This window comes from Adelges cooleyi, unplaced genomic scaffold (genome assembly GCF_023614345.1).
Source record: "Adelges cooleyi isolate 19-005CV unplaced genomic scaffold, UGA_ACOO_1.1 ACOO_flye_CR_arks_rails_tigmint_CR_PRNA_306, whole genome shotgun sequence".
Classification (NCBI taxonomy): domain Eukaryota; kingdom Metazoa; phylum Arthropoda; class Insecta; order Hemiptera; family Adelgidae; genus Adelges; species Adelges cooleyi.
The window spans coordinates 2219900-2240299 of record NW_026095977.1 but is presented as its reverse complement, the minus strand read 5'-3'; the positions used below and the strand labels follow the sequence as shown (position 1 = coordinate 2240299).

General features: G+C 31.4%; 1 protein-coding gene across 7 annotated transcripts in view; it reads right to left on the bottom strand.

The window, feature by feature from the left end:
- The window catches only part of LOC126839479 (trehalase), an 87019-nt gene that overhangs the window by 24984 nt on the left and 41635 nt on the right, over positions 1-20400 (bottom strand). Inside the window, exon 1 of one of the 7 annotated variants that reach the window (XM_050574794.1) lies at positions 11369-11721. The exons of 5 other annotated variants lie outside the window; for them this stretch is intronic. The gene's annotated coding sequence lies outside the window, so the exon portion shown is untranslated. Of the gene's footprint in view, positions 1-398; positions 417-11368; positions 11722-20400 lie in introns of those variants that run through there. One more of the 7 variants, XM_050574797.1, reaches the window with a different exon arrangement.

Below are 20400 nucleotides of genomic sequence, written 5' to 3'. Positions count from 1 at the left end.
TACTGTTTCCGGCAAAACTACACCCGCGCACCACCGTCGGCCGACACATACAACTTTTTATTGGGCGAACCGAGACGACGGTTGAAAAAAAAAACCAAATCGGCTATATCAAAATTATTAATAATAATAATAATATACTACGATACGGTGTGTGTTTGGTGCGAAAAAAAAAAACGAAAAAATTGCAAAAATATTCGCTATACAATTAATTTAATGGAAAAAAAATTACTATTTCTTATAATATTATAATCGAAAATACAAACGATATACAAAAAAAAAAAAACCGTCGCGGCTGTTCGCGCCCGTACGTTTCACACACACACACTATATATATATATTTTTAAATTTTAATACGATATTAAAATATTATTATTATTTATATTTTATTCGGTTTTTACCGCGTGCGAAACCCGCTTTGCTGTTTTATTCGCGGTCGGCGCAGACACTCCACAGAATCGGCACTGAGAGCCGCGCACTGGCCGCGCTCAGCCGTCGCCGTCGTCGCCTCGGTTCACCGACGAATATCCCTACCACAACATCGCGAATATTGCCATTGCTCTCTATACAGTGCCTTACAATATAATAATAATCGTGCACACATAGTCAGTCAGTCATACATACACACGGCCGTTGCATAAATTAGAGGGAGAGATTGTAATCGCAAAACACACACACACACACATACCGTGCACACAACATTGGCAAACTCTTAACACACACACACACACACAGGTGTGATTACCGCCGTTGTCGGGGGCCCTTTGAAAAAGTTTGATTTTTGTAACGTTTTTTATACTTATATGTATATATTTTGGAGAAAAAAACCGTACAGTCGTTTCGTACCTATCGAGAACACTGTGATTTTGGAAAATCCCACTGGTGATAGAATGCCACAACTCAAAATTTGGGCGTTTTTTATATTATGACATCAACAAAAAGATCACTTTCTCTGTGGGGGCTTCTAAAAGACCGATTTTTTTTTATTTCTGGTTTTAAAATTACATTGTAAACGTTTTACTTTTTACGGTTTTTTCTCATAAGTTTTTTATCTTTCGATTTCGCAATAGGTGTTTTTTTCTCTAAAACAGCCATGAACTTAGTAAAACGCATTTTGCGTTTAGATAAAAAATTTTTTTTTAAATCGCTGTCAAGGATGCTTAACTACCCAAAAAAATGTGTTCTAATTACACATTACAGTTTAAGCCTTAAATTAAGATTTTGCAAATGATTACCTATATCTAATTCCTTAATAAATAGGGGTATCAAGCCCTCTTAAGGCTACAGGTCTATTGCTATAATTTTTAAACTATATAAAATGATCTACCGCCACAAGTCTATCGCCATAACCTCAATTTCTGGTGGAAATATTTTGTATATAATATAACATTTTTGAAACATTGAATTTCGCGCCAAAACATATTTGTAAGAAAATTTAAAAAAACATTTAAACAACCATGTTGAACATTTTTTTAAAATTTATAGCTGGTACCGCCGAGTTATCGATTGATTTTAAAATTACAAACAATATTCTTCAAATTATCTGCTATTCATTAACTAGCTTATTTTTTCCCCAACTATGTAAACGAATACGATTTTATGAACTTGACAAAACCCATCCTACATTTCAAAACAACAATAATTATACACAGCACGGTTTATTTTCTATTTTTACGGTTGAAATGTATAACAGAATTTACAGACAAAACATTTTCCATCTCAACATTTGAACATTGAAATAACAACTACAACAATCAAACTATTACAGAATTGTACTTAATATATGTGTGTTTTTTTTTTTAAATTATTTATTCCTTCAATTATTACACGCTATGACAGGCTGAATATAATAATTTTTACTCAAATCAAGTTTTCCAAAATAATATGTTCTTTGTATTTTTGTGAATGTGACATTACTTTTGCTCAGGAGAAAGGGTAAACCTGATTACTTAGGTTAGGGTTAACTGATAAGGTAATGCCTCTTGCACACGCAAACCAGTAGCAAAAAGAATACTGAGTAATGTGTTAAAAATAATTAAATTATCGTTCGAACGGTCATTTTTTTTTTTTTTAACTACAATGTTTAAAAAAATAATTTATCGTTCAAATAAAAAAACTCAAAATAATTAGTACATTATTTTAATGGATTCCGGTTTGGACAGGGACTCGATTTTCAATTGTTCACTTATTGGAAAGTTTAAAGAAGTTTGTCTGCAAAAAAACTGATTTAAACGGCTGAAATATTCAGCCCGTCTAGCTGGATATAATTCCTATGAATCCCTATAGTAGCAATAGACAGTGTTTATCATTTAAGGTATTTGTGTATGTTATTCTGTCCTATTTGGCCATTAGGAGACGACTTGACGTCATTAAAAACCCAAAATTCCTATTCGACAACAGCAACAAACGTATAACGAGCGGTCAATTAATGCAGGCCTAAGTCCCTCTTGTCGACCGGTGGGGTTTTCCGAAACGTTCAAAAGGAACGGATTCCTGACCGAATTATTTTAATGGAACGGTTTTAAACGTTTTTAGTTTTTCTCCTAAGTCACATTAATTTTGAGTTATAATTTATTTTTGTATCCAAACAATAACGCACATATAAATCTCTTTGATGTTTGGGCAAAAACGACTAAGTTCAACTGTACAATCTTAAATGTTTATAAATTATTTTGGCCAAGCGAAATTCTGCCTAAACGTTGTATAGATTTTTGTTATTTATTATTTCAGCTGACAACAGATACAAGTATAATGTCTCAATACTGGTAATAAGTGTTTCTGTAAAAGAGTGTTAATTTTTAAATCAGTTCCAAATAGTGGATTTTGTTGATTTTTCAATAGATATAAAAAAGAAAATCATCGTTGACTGTTATCAATTATATTTTACAGTAAAATTTGATCTTTTTTCTTTTTTAGATAAGAACCAAAATACATTAGTGTTTTTCGCTGAACCTGAATCTAACCTCGGAATTTCTCTAGCATGTCAATATATTTTATCAAACAGAAATCACAGTTTTCTAACAATCTTTTCTTTTAACCAACAAATTCTACATTAATTCTGCGACCTGTTCCGAATCGAGTTAAGTAAACATTTGATTAAAAACCTCGTGGGGACAAATTTTAGAACAATTATTTTAAAGTGTAGTGTTAAAGAAGCTTTGGGGGAAGTAGAAAATTAGGGGTTTTCTTGGGGTAAGGAGCGGGGCCAAAGAAAGGGGGGGGAGAGATTGTCGCGTCGTAATTTCGGCTAGATCAGAAATTAATCAGCCAAGAAAGCGATTTGTTCAGATGCAAAGTCTTATTATGTGCATATGTGCATATGTGTGATGTAATTCGGTCATGTCCCGACGACGTTACAATATTGCACTGAAATTGGCAATACACGATTCGCACACGTTCCTGAGGTATGCCCGAATAATATATACATATATATATAAATAATATTATAATCAATTGGCGAGCTATTATTAATATTATCATTGTTACTATAAAGAACCCACAAAGAAAGGAAGAGATGGAGGCGGTTAACAACAGCGCCGGGGAATCGATACGCCTAAACATAATATTATACTTGCATGGTACACACATTGTGATGGTTTTCGCACAAACTACCTATGTGTGTGTACATAGAAATAATAATATATTTTAATAATTATAATATAAAGATGTTGGACGGACGCCTAATGTGATGGATGCAATATTATATTTTGCGACAAGAAAGGTCAACCACCACCGTAGACCCGATGATGCATAATAATAATATAATTATGTTATTTTAATATTACTAGCCCGTCCTTGGGAGAAATGAACGATGATGATAAATCAAAGTGTTTTTGAAGTTTCCTATACCGCCGTCGGTGGCCTAAGGACCTAAGACCGTGGTTACCATAAGACCAGAGACTTCCAGGTGTGTTTGTGTATGTGTGTACTTAGCACAGGTCGTTTGCACGGTCGGTTGTTTCTACAATTCGTCACGACAAACGTGTTGGCGAACACGTTGTAATGTGTATGATTAGAAAATAGTGTAATGTTATACACACACATACCGTGGCGCCCGAGTAAGCACGATATAGTTTTTTATTTTTAGAAAAAAAAAAATATCAACATTTTTTTTCGCGCGTCTGCTTTGCCCGACACAAGTACTATAGCACAAGCAACGACAGGTAAACGTTTTTTAAACCTACAATATCCAGGGCTACACACGGGCTGATCGGTTTACGTGGGCAACACACCAATTTAAAGGGTTGCCATAAAAAGTCCAGACCAAAAAAGCCCGGGCTGGTTTTTTGCCGGGCTAAACCCATTCTATTAAAAAAAAAAGAAAAATTGGGCTGTTTTTCAGATAATATCCCACTAAAACCGTCTGTTTTGGTAAGCTTTTATAAGTACTATTGCATAAATAAAAAGTTATATTTATTCAAGTAAACAACATTAATCACAAAACTATAGGTCGATTTTTAGTCAAAATTAAAGTAAAAAAAAATTAAGTCGCTTATTAGAACACGGGCCTAATTTCAAAAAAATTTGGTGTTTTTCAGGAGACAAAAAACTATTTTGCTAGGTCCATTTTTTTTTTTTTACAAGAAACTATAATTTTTGTCGAGTTATTTACTATTTAAAGGTAGAATGGAGGGGGAGGTTTAGGTAGAAGGTGTAATGTTATTTATATCCACACGTGCCGATTCACCTGTAATTCTTTACTGGCTCAGACTTTAAATGATAATTACTCGAAAAACACTTAAAACTTATTATCGGTCATTATTTTCGATACCTTGTCGTCATCGTGGGTATTAAAAACATGTAAGTTGCTTTTTGACTTTTAAAAGATCCAGTTTTAAAACTACCCCTTCAAAATAAAAATGTTTACTTAAATATTAAAACAATTTTTTTGTTGATAATTTAACACAACAACGATTTTATTATAGACTTTTTTTTAGCTCAAACAATTATTTCATACACAAAATTACTGTAACGTGAAGTTTAGATAAGACAATAATTTTATCTTAAGATAATTGAACATTTGTAGTTGGTTTGTTAACTTTTGACTTTTTCAAAAACCAGAAAAGACCTTGTTTCAAAAAAAGACCTTGTCAATATGTGCTTTAAATGCCAAACGCCAATTTTCAAATAGTCTTCCACTCGAGTCGTTCACCCCTATCCTCCCTGTGTCTATTTTATATTTGATTTATCGACAAGCCAATGTTATTTCTCTGGTCAATCTTGTTCTCCCTTATTTTTCCTGTTTCTAAACTCCTCCTCTTCTTGCCTATAATATAATGTACTCATTTTTATGGGAAAGTATATGACTTTTATTTTCTGTTACCCAATTTATTTCGGTTTTGATAGGAGAAAGAACGCCGACGACTAGGCCAAAGGAAACCAACAAATTGCTTTACAAAAGCCGTTTGAGCGGCAAACAAATAGGCGAGCAATTTTGAATTCTAAAAAAATGTGACAACGGCAATAAGACAGCCAACTTTTTGCTGAATGAAAAATAATGTTATAGTCTCCGCAATCGACCTAAACTATATTATTATACTACACTAGACCACGAAATTGTTTTCAACAAACGACCTTCATTAAAACACATAAATAACAACCCAAACTGTCCGGGCGGACTTAGGTATAAGTTTGAAGTTTTAATTGAACTCGTAGTAAGACAAACTACAAGTTCCAAAAGTTTCGACACTATGGACAAAAGCTTACAAACGTTTTAAGCAAGCACCGGCGTTCCGAACTTTAGTAAAGTAAAAAAAAAGCCCATTTCCATTGCACGTGTCAGGGACAGCAGAAGAAATAATTATACAAATCGAACGAGATTTTTTATTTGGTATTTTTTTTTACTGAAAAAATTTTTTTCCTCGCATTTTACTTTTTTTTAGGTAATTTAAAACGATTTTTTTAAACTTCATAATATTTAGGGCTCGTTATTTAATCTACGTTCTAAACATAACACATACTTTAGTCTTGCTCTTTAACAAAAATATCAATTTTATAATAACAATTACACTTTTCACACTGTGCCAATTTTAAACTACCGCCACTCTAGTCTACATAAATCTATCTTGTCCAGTAAAAAATACAATACGGATCATTAAGTATGTATGATTGGCGTTGCAGAATATTATTACATGGTATGGTGATCTCGGTCATTGATCGGCTTTCAGGAATTTCGGTTAAATAAAAAAACACGTAACGTCAAATAGACGAATGGAAAAAAACTGCATGTATAATGTGTGCATTGTTTAATATTATATTTTGCAAATACCTATAATACCATTGTCGATGATAATATCGTCCGCAATCGTTGGAAGACACACAAGGTCGGCGGCGGCAGTGGCATATTCCAAATGAGCTAAATATTTGTATTACCAAAGCACAGATAACGTTTGACGTTTCAGTTGTAAGTACTAACTATTTTCAGTGTAGTACAATTAGCATGTTATCACACAGATACACTTACACGAGACGGTTGTATTTATTTTTTTTTTAACAGACAGAACCGTCTTTATTTGGGTACTCTGTCTTGCATTTTTGTCACAAGTGACTCTCCTATTTGTTACAAGCTCAAACATTGGTAAGATTTTAAGACCCCCGAAGTCCAACCCCCCTAAAAAATCGAGTAAAAAAAAGTTTCCATCCCTTCCAAAGAAAAGGGTAGTTAATAGGAAAATATTAGAATCAAAATGGGAAAAGTGCCTTTTAGAACATTTTAAAAAGAGAGCGAAATTAAAATCGTAATCAATGTGTTTTTATAGACAAAGTTCAGTTATCTTTTTAAAAAAAAATGATGACAAATTGTAAAACAACCTCAAATTAGGTTTTTTTAACGAATATGTATTGTATAATCAAGTATAATCGTTATAAACTTGCCCCTCTTGGTTCTGATTACCTCATAGTTTTTTAGTATTTCAATGTCTTTCTAAAAAATATCTAAAAAGGAGTAAACAAACTAGTTCTATTATATTTTAACAAACGGGTACGGTGATTAAAAAGTTATTCAGGCACAAGAAAAACATAAGGTAAGACTCTCAGCTGCTAATCGATAAGTAAGTAGGTATAACAAAACGTTATTTGTTGGTTCAATTTTTTTAATATTATTTTGCTACAGATAGTTTTTAAAAACAATTGTTTATTTTAGAAAATTACATTTTTTTTTAAGAAATGACAAATTAAAATCCAAGTATTAAAATAATGTTTAGTTGACCATTTGTTTTTTTTTAGAGATTATGGAAATGTTTCTACTCAACTACTTAATTTGTAAAATCAAAAAAATTTTCAAGCATTTTTTAAACGTTTTTGGCTAGATGTTTATATTTTTCAAAATACATTTTTGGGAGTTGAAGGCAAATCCGTGTTATTTACAAAGGTACCTAATTCCTTTTGTGGTTTTTTTTCTCTTATCCGTTTCAAAGGATCAACCCATTCGAGCGCGACCATTGTTGACCAAACTCAAGACCCATACTAATATACTTACTGGGAAATGTGTGGAGAAAAAAAATTAGAGAAAATCCAATTACACTCCGAAAATGCGGTCACACGTGCGTTTTTAAAACGGCAAGACATTTATTTTCCATTGCACCGCCTAATCGCGGATCTTATAATATTTTATACACGGTTGCTGATAATATAGCTGTTAATGTAAAACACGATTGATTGTCTAAACGTTAAACGCACACGCCATTAGACACCACCGCCGACGGCATTGGACATGGTAATATAATATAATAATAATTCTATACAATCGTTTATCGCATAACACCGAAATAATAATTATAACCGTTTGTGAATAATGAAAGATTAATAAGGAGATAACGGCAATGGCGACACGCAAAACAACGTTTATACTTATTACAAGACGTCTTGACGGCAACCCGAGTAGAACTAACTGAGTGTCAGATTGTCGTCTCAAAGCCAAAATAAAAATAAAACAAAACCGAGAATTGTTTACAGAGAATGATGAAAATATAATACATATACAATTTTTTAAACATCCAACGAATGTTTGTCACGAAGCACATTTTTATACGGCGCGAGAAAATAAAATAATAACAACAACTTTTCGTGTGAAAATATATAATATAATAATAATTTTTATACAATAATAATATCGGACTGTTTTCCAAAAAAATAAATAATAATTGTTGCCAAAAACCGACGACCAAAATACTAATCCGCCAAGTTTTGATTTGTTCTGCGCGTTACTATATAATGTTGTTTTCAATCATTTGGACATTTTGATAATATTTTAATTACAGTTATCATCATCAACATTTGTATCGGTCCGGTCGCAATAAAAGCTGCTTTTAATATGTATTATTAAAAAGAAATTTCTAGTTTCGAAAACCTAATTTTGGTTTACCCGCACTGTAGTAATAATTGTGACTTACCAAAAGTATATTATTATCGTCAGCGGTGGTCATTGCCACGAATGACCGAGTACAATAATCTTATTGTTTGTTTAATTTAATACTGTTGTTTTTTGCTATTAATAAAGTATATCAACAAAAGTAAAATAGTCAAATCTCGAGCAGTGATCAAAATTAAGGGGAAAAAAAAAGAAAAACCAGGTTTTTGCCAGAAAAAATTGTAAAAAGTGTAATTATAAATGGAATCAATAACAATAAAAATTTTTTTTTTTAAATTAAGTACCCGAAAAATAGATTTTTATCTGAAATGTATAAATTTCTCTAATTTTTACTCTTAGTCATTACTGTACTGTAATTTGAACTTATGTTCTTTAAATCAATTTAAAACAAATAAAACAATAATTTCTGACTACAAAAAAAAAAAGTTTTCTGAATCATCCCCAATTTTTTAAAAAAATTTCCGGGCATATAAATCCCTACTTAAAAAATGTCATGTCAAATAAAAATAATAATTTAAGAAACTCGATTTTTTTTTACAACAATATAATATTCATAAAATAGAAGCTTAAGTTCCAACAACTACAAAACTGGTAAAGTTATAATCGTTTTAAGTAAATCAGAACAATGAGGCTAAGTTAAACCTCCAACATTACCACTAAAAAGAATCTAGTTCGAAAGATCTAAATAAAGAAAATTCTCAAAACTATTTTCGTTTAAATGGGTTAAGATTTTTTAGTAACTTTTTGGGTTTTTTTTTACATTCGAATCGACAAGTATAGCTAGTGTGTATCTCAAGGTGTTTCGTATTGTGTTCAAATAATAATATGTCCCTTTCTTGCGGGACGGCTAAACGGGCTAAGCCGTTATATATTATATTATACTGTTGTTGTGTTAAAAATTGTATGAGCAATTTTTTTGCTCACACTTCCTCTTGGTGCGATACATTTTTTTTTTGTGACGTAGTGTTTTTTTTATTATTAATATTTTTATTTATTACTTTTTTATTCGGAACAACACGGCGTAGGGGTCATCCGTTTTGGAATGCATCAAACGCCGTTTAAATAATAATAATAATATTACAGTCAACGCCAAATGTGTGTCTTGAAAAGGTCGGACAACAACAGAAATATTTATTATTGTGTCGATGACGACAACGGCAACAGATAGAAAAAAAAAACGTTTTTTACCACCCACACTGGCCAAAACAAATGTCAACATTTTCAACATTAAAAAAATGTATATAAAAAAAAAAATTTGCCTAAACAGTGTAATTATTAAATGGTAATGCCACAGTGATAAACGTCTTAACTACTTCATCGAACTACAATAATATTATGTTGTGTTGTTGTCAACAGCAGATAATCGTTTGACAGTGAAAGGTAAATCATTTTTATTTTTATAATAAATAGCGCAAAAACAACACGGTGTATTATTCTATATATACCAGTAATTGAACTGTCTTTCGCAGAAAACTATTAAAAGACTAATGGCCCATTCGCGGACGACTTAATAACAATACTTATAACATACACTGACGTTTCTAAAAATTGACCGCTAATTATCATAACAGCTACCCAATTGGTGTGTAGTTAAAAAATATTTTTACCGAATCGTCCATTTATTATTATTCACAGGCCAAACGAAACGATAGATCTTTTATAAGAAGGTAAAATTGGTAAAATTGTTGACATACTTGTTTGAATATAATAATATGTAATATGACCGAAGACAGTATGCATGAAAAATATAAGACATTTACATTTTGTCGGCGTTTTACTTTTATATTGTGAAATCAGAGTGTGTGTGTATAAATAATTATTAAAATATCATGTTAAAATGCCAAACCACCCACACTGTAAGTTATAAATCCTCTTAAGGGTTCACACAACCTACACCAGCCTGGCAGTATTAACGTTATCGGGTGGAAATAATAATTAAACACCATGTGACCGTCGCCCACGTTTAAGAACGTATAACGACTCTTGGCTATTGTAAGTTGTAATGCAAACAAAAACCAAAAATTGTCTACCACTCGTTTGAAAAATTGTAGATCGGATTTCATACACATGTATTATTCGATAGAAATTTCATTAGAAAGAGCTTGTCAGGAAGATACAAAATATAAATTGAACAAATTTAAAATAAATTATTTAAGTTTTTTAAGATTAAAAAAATTGTCAATTTTAGCTATTTTTACTTACAGATCCCCAAAACCAATTTTGCTGTTTAAGAATGGTCTTATTGCAATCATCTTAGTGTATAGAAGTGCAGTGAAGAATAATGTTTTTTTCTAATGACAAAATTACCCTTCCACTATCCCACCCTCACCCCCAAAATGTCTTTTAAAAAATGAAATTTTTGTGTACAAATCAATATGGTTGTATCCGGATGTACTTTGAAATTATAATGCGAAAACGATAATGGGCAATCGATTAAACGGTTTAACCGTCTACTGCAAATTAGATTAAAATAGGACCTTGGAGCAATTATTGTTGTACCAAACGCGAAAAGGTGGTCCAAACCACCAAAAAAGTTATAATATTATAGTTTGATTTGCTAGCCAGCGATATAGACTTTGCAAGGCTTGGATTAGATAATCATAAAAAAAAAAATTCATCTAAAATCTAATCTAATATAATTATTATATTAGTACAGAGACAAGGTAGGCATGTAAGTCGCGCCCCCAAAGTCATTATAGTAATTATTATTATATTCTACAGCCAATTAGACAAATTTCCACAAGCATTGTCGTCGATGATAAGTGATAACGATAAGAATAATCAAATTAAAGAAAACCGTTTCCAAGAAACGTTATCATACCGCACGCGCGTGTGACCGACAATGATCGTTTCAGGAAAAAAAGCCCAAGTACGGCGTTTGTACCGTATTTGATTTTGGCGGGGAAAAAACCCGAATTCGAGACGGTTTTAATGTGGAGGGGGTAGGATAACGCGGTTATCGTTTTTTTTTTTGGGGGGGTATTTTTGGTATTTTGTACTTACCGGATCCGCGGGTGGGCTGGGATGTGTTACTCTGGCGACGGCGCAACGGCAATGACGGTGATTTCTGTACACAAACGCCAGGCCGTTGTTACGGTAGGCATGATAACGGTAGATATGATAGTATAATTAAATAAAAAAATATATTAAACACGGCTTTTGGTTGGTGTATGCGCGCGGTGATGAACTCGGCCGTCAACGTCACTTACTGTTTTGCCAAACGCACCAAGTCCCACACATGCATGAATAAAAAAAAAAAAATGTGTATATCTAAACGCCAAGAGAGCAGGTCGACCAAATAATAATAATATAATTACTAGACTATCGTTTTCAAGGGCAAACCGTTTCCAACAGAACTTACACAGTACACACACACACGCGCACACGTCACACACGCACACACACAACGTAGAATGTGTTTGTTGGAATTTTTTATTTTTGATAATATCAAATTCTTATCAATAGTCGATTCTTATCAATAACGGCTATCGACCGGTGCAGTTGCCTACAACAACAGCAGCAGTGAGCAGATGAGAGATGGACAAAGAAGTAAGAAGTACCAACGACTGCGCTTTGTTATTGTTTCTACTATGTAAATTTATCTAAGACGTTCTTCGAGTATAGCGCAAAACTTTAAGTTTTGACCCAAGCACGACCGGCGGCACGAAAAAGCGTTCAAACGGTATTTATTGTAAATAATTATTATAGTATAGTGAATACTATTCTGTGGACATTGTTATCGGTCACGTTGTGTTTGTAACTGACAAAACACGATTAAAAAAAAAAAAACCGAGTGGGGTAAAAAAAAAGATATAATAATAACCGCTCGCGATGGTAATTGACAGATTGAGAGGTCTTCCAATCCGTCTTATCGGACAAAGACGGTCGTTATCGTTTCTAGAAATGACTACGACACGTCCGCGTTACTATAAATATACTATAATATTATTATCTACATACACAGCCAGTATTTAATTGAGAGTTCATCTCAAAGAATGTACGGGTCTGTCAAAGTGGTGTAATTTTTATAATATACAAATTTTTGCCCAATGGAGTCACATTTATGATAGTCGTATCGTTGATTATAAATGAAAAGCAACTCCAATAAATGGAAAAAAAATGGTTATCCAAATTTCACTGTTTTGAATAGTTGGCGTTTGATGTTTAAGCTAATAAATTGAAAATTGTACTAATATTATTTAGATTAAGATCAATATATTTAATAGGAACTGATTCATCGCATATACTAATCTAATCCCGTTGAGTACACATGTGTCATGATTGAAACTATCTTAGATAAGCTGTTAAAAAAACTGCATTTTGTCAGATTAGTATGATTTGGTGACAAATGTCGATGGCATTTCCAACATTGCCATGTTATAATTTGATTTTCATTTTTCAGCGATACTCAATCCTTATCATGTTTTATCTGCATTAAACGACTAATTATAATTTATTGTTCGAAAAAATTGTAATTAAATGAGCTGTTTATTCCGTATAAATATATATATATAAATATTTTTTAATGTATTGTTGACTTTGTTGGTTCTTTGTAAAAGAAAAATAAAGAATTTACAGCTGTATTTGAAGCAAAAAGGTATAAGTTTTTATAAGGAATTGTTCCAATTTAAAAAAAAAATGTAATATTATATTGTTAATTGTGAGTATCGTCTACAATTTGGACCTTAAGTATTACAATAAGAACAAGTAGGTATAAACGAGTATAATAGAAGCTAACATATTAATATTGATTGTTCATTGTTGTTAATTTTTTTGTAACATATAAGGATTTTTCACGTAAAATATTATAAATGCACTTTTATTTTGTTTTAGCTTTAATTTCCTTAACCAAAACCAAGCCTAGTTTTTTTTCGGAGTAGGTTAAAAATATATTCATTTATTTATTTTTTAAAGGAAAAAATTTCAATACTCTACTACGTTTCGATCAATCAATATCTATTAGGTAAAATCAGTATTGTCTTTATTATATACCACAAGGCTATTATATGGCACTCTAAAAGTACACAGTTTTGCACTTCAACGCAGATTGGATTTCCCGGACATATCTTCGACCAATAAATTAAAAGTGATTTTTCTCAACGAGTTTACTTCACATTTTATTAAGCTTTTGCTGGCGCCAACAATGTTTTCCGTTGGGGCGTTTTATTGGTTTGGACAGATAGTAATTATTAACAAACCAGTGACGCATTGGTTCAGTTGCCCGCGAATGGCCGAAGGACATAATCTTTATAATAACAATAATAACATGTAATTACTATTGAACGAGATGAGTTTCGAAAAGGATTCACAAAACGTACAGAATTTGTCGGATACAATTAAAAGTGAAGAAAATCAAAAGGGCGTAAGTAATTTTTATTAAAGTTTGGTCAAGAGAGCAAAACAAACATTATACTTGTAATTTGTTCTTTTGAGAATAACACCTAACTGCTAGATTTTTTTCTACAACTCTTAAACAATTATGCCACAATAAGAAAACATTATAACCAAAAGATAATAAACTCTAATTTCCATAATAATTATTGTTGCTGATATCGTGTAAAACTTACAATCGTTTAATATATCGTCTCGACGGGTCAACAAATTAAGCCAAATGTGGTGTAATTTTGCATTACTGTCGTATCATACTATTTTCTGACGTAAGAAAACAGAGTGTATAACTTAATTTGTGATTGTATCTTTTTTAGATGACTGGCACATTTGTGTATCACAATACTCGCGTATGAGTTATTACAATTAATAGTCCATGAAAGAAACAAGAATTTTGCTTTAACAATAACTACAACTGTCGAACCAATATAAATATATATTTATCTATAAACTGCCTGTAAAACACTACCAAATGTCACGTTCTTAATCAACTTTTTTGGTAAACAAGCTCAGGTGAACCGGCTTAGCTAAACGAGATGAACACGAATTTTAATTCCAACACAAATTGCGCCTGACAAGTGACTTTTTTACGTGTACTATTATCTGTTTGATAGAAAAATTGTCACATTAAATGTAACAATATCAATTGTCGTTGCCGTTTTGAGAATTATTTACCCGAATTAAATCTAGGAATTTTTTTTTTAGGAATTATTGCCAAAATGTTTAGCAAGTTTACGTTTTTAAAAATTTCCTAAAGAACCTGTAAACAAGTTTTAAATATTGTCCAAAAATAAAAAATAACAATCAAAGTATGTAAAATATGCAAATTACATTATACAATTTTGTTAAAAAAAAAAATGTATAAACAATAACAAAATTTAAATAAAATACATTGAATTACTAAGTCCTAATATATTTTTTTTTATAGTACCAAGTAGTCTTAAAATTTAAAAAATAAATAGCATGTAATATTATATAACGCCGGTTTTTGTGGGTATCTACATTGATTATAAATAATAATATTATTTATAATCAATAGGGTATCTCTAATTAATTCATTTTTACGAATCGTTTGAAATTCACTTAATTACTCTAATAACAACTTATTTAATTATTACAGTGTCAAAAAAAATAATAATAATAAAAAAAAACTGATAATGTACGTCTTGTGTATTATTGTTTTTTAATCGACCTCACAATTTAAGATTATATTATATTATATTTTAAGAAACAATTACTACATTTTAAAGCTTCTCATTACCGTACCACTAAAAGTAGGTGCATTTTATTTTGAAAATATGTAGATTTTGACAACAATTTTCTAAGCAAACCTTAACCCTTAAGTGAATAGTGGGTATGGCGTTTGGGTATAACTTTTGAAATTTCTTAAAAGAAAAAGAAAAAAGAGATCTGTTTCGGGTCCATCTGCCTCGAGTGTAGACCGTTTATAAAACATAATATTTTTATTGGTATTGTAAAGATTAGCATATGTGTATAGTGGCGGCTATGGTAATAATTCCTCTATTCATTATAGACTGATGTGTTTCTATTGTAACAACGGTTCTTTCTCTCACGATTAGATGATCAGGCGACAGGTATGTCAATATAGGCGTACAAGCAAACCTTTACACACCACAATATATCATGCACATATTTTTCATTTAACACCAATCAATCGTTTTGACACTTGACTCTGAAATAACCACTGTTGATCTAATTTAATTGGACAAAATGGCATTAGTCATGTTACGATTTCAGATGAAACAATTTCACATTGCGCAGCAACAGCTTACAATATATTATATTTATATATATATTTGTACATTACTCGTGGTTGGACGATACGCTTGCCTACTTTGATGTACATGAAAAATCACACCGAGATGCCAATAACACAATATTACCATTGCCAAGACCACTATCAATACCTCTTCCTCGGTAGGAGAGTGAGTTTTTATTTTTCATTATGGTTTTGAGTTAAGTTTTTGGCCTTAGACCTATGTCGTATGTGTCGGACAAGCAGGCTGAGCCGACAAAAACTTCAATGACAACTTCATAAACAAGTATTCGTTTGAGAACTTGGCATAAAAGCAAAACTTAACGTACATCTACATAACGTCATAAGCTATTACTCAAAGTTCTACGGAAGCATATTTTGTTGAAAACATACCAATAAATTAAAATAATCGTACTTAGGTCAAAATTACCATAATATTGCTTCGATAACATCCAATCGCAAACAATCTATGTAAGTATAATAATATGTTGTATACTCAAACACAAACCGAATCCCTTTTTCATTAACTATTCCTGGAGACCGTATTTGTCTTACGGTTGGTTATAACGCCAAAACGACCTAGTTTGTTTAAGATAAATAAAACAACACCGTACAATTAATAATAAGAAGAAGACTAATATTATGAATGGGGTTTCGCATGTTTACCTTGCACAATATTATTACAACACTGAACACACAGTACTCAAAAGTTATGTACAGAAAATGTGTGCAATAATACAGTATAAAATCTAGATGATAATTTAAAATTATTATGTTACTCATATTAACATTATATTTTGTAGTCTGACAAACAGCAAGACGGTCCTAAAAATCAAATCAAAAGGCTGTGCTTAAAAAATAAAAAATAAAATAGAGATTGACAGTGTTGCGTTAGTTCTGATACTCATCTAATAATTATTTCTGTTGGAATGTTTGATATCGAGTAATTTTGCTCTGGTCGACTAAGCGATTACTATGATCATATATTATATTATCTTAATTACTGCAAAAAAAACGTGGCCACTTATGTCTTATGATCAATGCGATATCATAAAAATAATAAAAATTTTATGAGCTCTACAATAACCGTATTTGATCGTCAATTGAGCGCGCCACGATGAAAATTTGAAATTTTAATCATTTTACAAGAGGTTGGCAAGCCTGTAGTTTTTTTATTAAACTACTATGAGAGTTTTGTGAATTTATGAATTAGTCGGTCAGTTTATGAAAACTATTGTTTTAAGTCCAAACGCGCCCAAGTGTCATTTTATTAAAAAAAAAAAAATATTCCATTTTACCAAAAACAGTTTTTATTTAAGTATAACACACACTAAACGTCTCGATTTTTCCAAAAAAGTTTTTATTCTCGTTCAACCGTAATGGTATGACTTATTACAACTTATTGTTTTTTTAAAAAGTACTATTTCCGGAAATGTCGCCTTGCGCTAAAAATAAGTTGTTTAAAAGTCAACAAAAAGGAATGAAACATCTAACGGGTAAGCCAACACAACCGCACACGTTTCTGTTTAAGTATTTTTTTCATCTATTTCGTTTCAAAATCAATATGAAGTTGAAAAAGTGTACTTTGCGTTGGATTGAATTTTCGACCAAACGACGTGACTCCCCCTTCCCGCCTAATAGTAAATGGTTATAAAAACAAAAAAGCCAGTACAGTGGGGTCGGGTCATAGTGGGGACGGAGAGATCACAGGTCTACAGATTTTATTATAACTGAAAGTGATAGAATCACTTTTAAATAAACGCTTCGATGCTAATCTGTGGATAGTATGTTCAAACTAGTTATAGCGGTTTAGAAGATATCGTGGGACCAGCAATAATGTACTTAAAATTTAATACTTAGTCTTGTGCAGGGTGGATACGATAAGGGTTGATCGTCTGTCTATAAAAATGTACTGTCATAGTTACCCATATATCGTAATTAACAATATAATGAAAATATTTTCATTGCCTGTTGACTGTTGATTCACACACACATAGCAACTTAGAAACTGACAACGGCCAAAGACAACGGCTAAATTTACCCTATTTTTGGGGTTTTTCCTTAATAAAAAAAAAATTGACTACAGATTTTTGAGAAAATTGTATGTTATAGTTCCATTTTAGATCTACCTATGGTCTAATTTTCAGATCTAAATCTTTAAAACTTTGCTTGAAAAAAGGGAAATAAAGAAAAAAATTCTAACCTTTCTAAGGGAAAGGGTTTATGATATTTTTTGGTTTGTTAATGTTTATCGATAGTACTATGTTTGAAGAACAATTCATATAAATTTGGAAAATTTTCGACTATTTTTAAAAAAGTTATAGAGCATCGTAATTTTAAGTTGAAAAATTTGTAAATATTTTAGGTGTTTTTCTCGATTTTGATGGGGAAGGGGTGTTTTTTTTAATTTTTGGCCCGTTGCAGTACCTTCCAGGTATGATTTCTGATCTATAAAGTTGCTACACGAAGAAATCGGCTCAGCGGTTTACGAGATATCGTGGGTCCAGACACAAAAAAAATAAATAAAAACACATCATTGTAAAAACAATACCTTCTCAGCTCCGCATCGAAGCTAAAATAACTTCTTAAGTACCTTTTTTTAACATGGATATTGGTTATTGGGCTGGATACAAGAAATCTTATGTCGCCGTTTTCGCGTAACGATATTGAAAACTATTTTTTTTTAACATTCAAATATATTAAGAGATAAGTGATAAGAGATCAACGTTACGAGATTAGATATGTGATAAGAGATAACGATAAGTGATAAGTGATAAGTGATACGAGATAACAGAGTCATGATTAAATATGATTAAAATATGCGCGTTTACTTTTAGAAAAACAAAAGTTCATTTCGATTGTATTTTTTAATTTCAGATTAGAAATGAAATTTCACTCTGAAAATGCCAAATCGAAAATACTGTTACTGTGGTAAAACTCGAAGCGGTTTCGTCGAACGCGCTTAAAACGAACGCCGCACAACTTCCGGATGACATTAATAGTAATAGTATTATAAATTATTTTTATGCGTTTTTATACAAACACAGATGGAATTTTTTTTATACCCACTACACGTAGTCCGTAGTGTGGTGTTTTTTTCACCACCAGGAAAAGAACCGGACGAAGGCTAAATCGATTTGCAAACGTCGCGCCCGTTCAAATGGTATAAAAATTACTAGCAGGTAACACACGAGTTAGTAAAATATAATCGTCCATCGAAAATGTCGGTACAAAAATAATAATAATATTATTACTGTTGCGATTCAATATAATATAATAATATTACTATGTAGTGTATATTATGTACATCAGCTGGACATTATCATGATGTGTTGTACCTACATAGTATAATATATTACATTCAAAGTCAGGTGGGGAACGACAATTTTCGTCGGCCTTGTGCCTCGAAGCCTTGGTGAAATATTATATTATACCATCATTACCATCGTACCGACGGCGGCGTTTAATTCTTTTGTCTTTTTTTTAAATTTTGAAATGCCAACGGTTTTACTCCTGCGAGCAAAAAAACGGCAAACGATTGTGGTCTGTGTTGTGTAATAAATAGCAACACATGTACTTACACACAACAGCTATGTTTACCACGAAGAAGAATCGCAACGACTTCCTGTTTGAACGGTCGTTATGCATTGTTAACCCGGTAGTATAGCAAGCCACGGCTAAAACTACATACAATAATTATAATGATGACTGTTGAAATGTTCTGACAATCAAAAGTATCCAAGAATAATATTTAGAACACTAGACTGGAGGGCATATATCACTTAAAAAACCGTTTTTTGGAAAAAAATTGGTCACTGGCACCGTTTTGTTGTTCCTCATTGCTTTATTTTTTATTAGATTGCATCTAAGTGTTTACTTTTAAATTTTAACCCCAGGCTGTTATTATTCTACCATTCAAGGTGACGAGAACCAAAAAGTACTGGTAAAATTATTTTAAAGAACCGGTTTTTTCACTAACGGTTTCGGTTAATGGTATATTTTTGAAAAATATTGTATTGAAAAACACTTATGTTTATCACCCGCAAAAAAAAAAACATGTTCAATACCGTTTTCTAATTGTCTTCCTGTCAATTTTCACAAAAACCACTTATACCTTTTTTAATTCCCATCATTCATTACAATACATATTACATAATACAGTACACACATTTCTACTTTAAAAATATTGTTATTTATTTTGAAATATCTATTTTAAAACTTTAAGTTTTTTAGTTTTATGGTCCGAAAGTGAATAAGACAATTATTGTAATAATATGTTATGTTACATTATTAACGACTTGAAGGTTTCTTTGTTTTTGGTCTCCACCGCATTTTTTTTTGTCTCAATTTTATTGTTATCGTTCCCGAAAAACTTTGGACGAGCAAAAATGTTTTAAAAAAATTGGTAATTTTTTTTCTTTTAACTATAAATAACGACCTCTCTTTTAATCAGATAAGTTTAGGGTCCGTGTCAATCAGTCATGATCACGATGACAGAAAAAAAAATTATAAAGTAAAATATAAATAATAATTGAAGATAGTAAAAGTGATAGTAAAAAAAAAAACCTTACATAGTTTGTTATATAATTACATAGTTCAGTTTTTTCATGTTAATTATAAAAACAAAAATGCAATAGCTTTTTAACTTTTGATCAAATTTGATTTTTTTTTTATGAACAGAAAATAATCGATGAAAATCTATTCACCGAGTCAAGTCATTTAAGTACAATACGATTAAGAACTTGATCTAACCTATCCTTGAACGATTATCATAGTTGTTATGAAATAAAAGGGTAGCAGTGGGGTAAGTTCGAGGGGTTAATATTTAGAAAAAAACTAAGAAATTATTTCTAGATTTTTTTACTAATAT